This window comes from Sciurus vulgaris (genome assembly GCF_902686455.1).
Source record: "Sciurus vulgaris genome assembly, chromosome: 11".
Taxonomy (NCBI): Eukaryota; Metazoa; Chordata; class Mammalia; order Rodentia; family Sciuridae; genus Sciurus; species Sciurus vulgaris.
The window spans coordinates 18,140,859-18,143,912 of record NC_136472.1 but is presented as its reverse complement, the minus strand read 5'-3'; the positions used below and the strand labels follow the sequence as shown (position 1 = coordinate 18,143,912).

The 3,054-nt window shown below is 38.3% G+C and overlaps 1 pseudogene across 1 annotated transcript; it reads right to left on the bottom strand.

The window, feature by feature from the left end:
- Positions 1-2,132: 2,132 nt before the first annotated feature.
- On the bottom strand, positions 2,133-3,054 carry LOC306639104 (olfactory receptor 5M9-like; annotated as a pseudogene). Its single transcript has one exon. The product of its transcript is annotated as an olfactory receptor 5M9-like (transcript).

The following is a 3,054-nucleotide window of genomic DNA, read 5'->3' as shown; positions in this document are numbered from 1 at the left end:
ACGAAGGATGTCCCCCAATCTGTCAATCAGAAGCCACAAGTTAGAGGACTCAAAAAGTTGGAGGCAAAAGAGATACAGGCTAATATGGAATTTTCCCTAAGAAATGGTACATTCACAGTGGAGGTGCTGGTAATCCAGGTTTCTGAAAGGGATTACATCCACCCACAACTAATATATGTATATATAATATAATAATATTAATAATATGTATTATATACATTAATATGTAGAACACTAGAAGGGAGGATTAGTTACCCAAAGTGACTAGTGAAGCCCTGAATACTGTAATATAAGATTATATAACTTTTTCATGTGACAGTGTGATGAGTCAACGTTTTTTTGAGTGAGGCAGATCCTCAATATGAATTTTTAAGGTCTTGATCTAGGGCAACCACTTCAGTTTGAGGAAGAAAAAGCCATATGTACTGGCTTTGGTATGGATAAGATAAACTTTGAAGTGTTACATATAACTGTCTATCACTGCTTATTGTCAAATTTATAGTGACTGATAATAATAATGATGATAATAAAGATGGGGACTCTGCTCTAGCTATACGTCTAGGCAATTAATTTCTAAAAGAACAAGTGAAATAGTGGAGATTGAGGAATATCACCACCAGAAGTAGGGCTTTTAAATATCCTGTTATGATATCAATCTCTATGCAAGTAGGTGTGGCTTGGGCAGCTCTAATATTTTACTTCAACCCAACTCTTTCAAAATAAATTTGGGTAGTTTTAAAACAGAGAAATATTGCAAAAATAAATTCTGTACAAACCAGTACTACTCTTGTATCCTGTTCTCAGAATCAAAATTTATGAACGAGTATGCACTCATATCCTGCTTTCCATCAGATGCACCCTAAGTTGTTGGGGAAGTAGCCCATGGTAAATTGGCAGAGATAACAATACTTTCTGCACTTGAATTACACCATATCACCAGAGGCATTACTGACATTTACGCTACTGCTCAGATTCCTTCTGCACATACAAAAGTGTGCAGTCTTTTCATTGTATTAGCAGTTACCTGAGGTTAAATTCAGTCATCAAGAAACATTTCCCCTTCACATTTGGCCTAATGCTGGCAAGTAGCAGGGGTCACCAAAATACACAAAAATATATGTTGCCTAAAACAGGAAGAGAAGGTAAAATGAATAGACTGTGAATGCACCAATATAAATAAATTGTTTAAGCACATTTTTCAGAATTTTTAACCAGGACAAAATGTGGTACCATTTTGAAGCAGTATATTTGAGTGCATAACCACTTAATGGTTGATAACCTCTGTCTACTGACAACTGGATTTGAGCTGCTAATTAAGGCTCAAAGAATGCAATGTTAATGAGAAAAAGTTGGAAGCAAACAACAATTTCAAGTAATATTAATAACCGAAAGCATACTGTAATGATATTCTATGATCAAACATCAGATTTTAAATATTAGAAAATACACACTCTTTTGATTGTGATGTAAGTTGCAAATTCTCTTCTACAAGATATTTCACATGCTAACATCCAAAATTTACATTAACTTCTGAACCAAGGAGTCAAGGTGGGGAAATGTTGTACCGAAACACAATTAACTGTCAAAAATACACACTGAGGACAAACCAAATGATTATGATAAAATAAAACTTGAGGATTCTGAATACAATTTTACTGGTTGAAAACTCACCCATAATGTATGAACATTTAAAACACCTTTTAGGTAAATCAGCCCCATGAAATTTCCATAGTCATGGGAAATAAATGAATTATTACTCTTTTTCCGCTGGAAATGTATTTCATATGTCATTTAAGATAAAATGCATATAAAAAATGCCTTAAGAAATAAAGTTCAACTAAAACATTTTCTTCCAAGTTAACATTTATCTAAAGTTGTTTATAAGTTCCTGCAATGATCACAAGAGTATAATTTTACATATACTGTGAGTGGGTCCAATGACAATTTCAATAATGTTACATAGCTAGGATAAGACATGCTTAATAATTAGAGTGCATGCATAAGGTAAACCGTCACTCTGCTGTAATGGACCTTTTAGTGTTACACAATTCTACATTAGATATTTTTTGAGTAAGGAACTTTTTGATACATCATGGGAACCAACACACACCATTTAAATACCTATTGTGAATTTATTGTCCCAGGTCGGCCTTGGCAATGGCTTTGCTGACTGCCTCTTTCACATCCTTGTTCCTCAGGCTGTAGATCATGGGATTCAGCATAGGAATCACTGTGGTGTAAAACGCAGCCACCATTTTTCCCTGCTCCACAGACTCCTCCGTTGGCCGCCTCAGGTACATGAATATGAGGGTACCGTAAAACATGGAAACAGCGGTCAGGTGGGATCCGCAGGTGGAGAATGCCTTCTTCCTCCCATCCGCAGAGCGCATGCGCAGCACCGCGACAACAATGAGGGTGTAGGAGAGGAGGACCACGACAGGGAGTAGCTGAAGTTAATTCCAGCAATAACAATCATTGTGAATTCTTTGATGTGCACGCCTCCGCAGGCGATCTTGATGAGTGGAGGATCCGCGCAATAGAAGTGGTTGATTTCAAAATTCCCACAGAAGTATAAGCCATATGTCCATAACGTGCATATTAAGCTCACGGAGAATCCGTAGATGTAAGGCACCGAGATGAGCCGAACACACCCACCCTGGACATTTTACTGCCGTAGAGCAGAGGTTTGCAGATAGCCATGTAGCGATCGAAAGCCATCACTGCCAAGATGTAGACCTCCACGTGCACAAGGGCGATGAAAAAGTAGCACTGCCAAACACCCCACGTAAGAAATGGTCTTAGTCTCTGACAGTAAGTTTTCCAGCATCTTGGTGACGTTGGAGGAGAACCACACATCCACAAAAGACAGGTGACTCAGGAAAATACATAGGCTCTGAAGCTGTGGGCTGATGCTGATCAAAACGATCATGCCAATATCCCTAGCAGAGTGATCATGTAAACCACCAGGAACACCACAAAAAAGAGTACCTGGAGATCCCGCCGGCGGGTCAACCCCACCAGAATAAATTCTGTTACATCGGTGAAGTTTGGCAT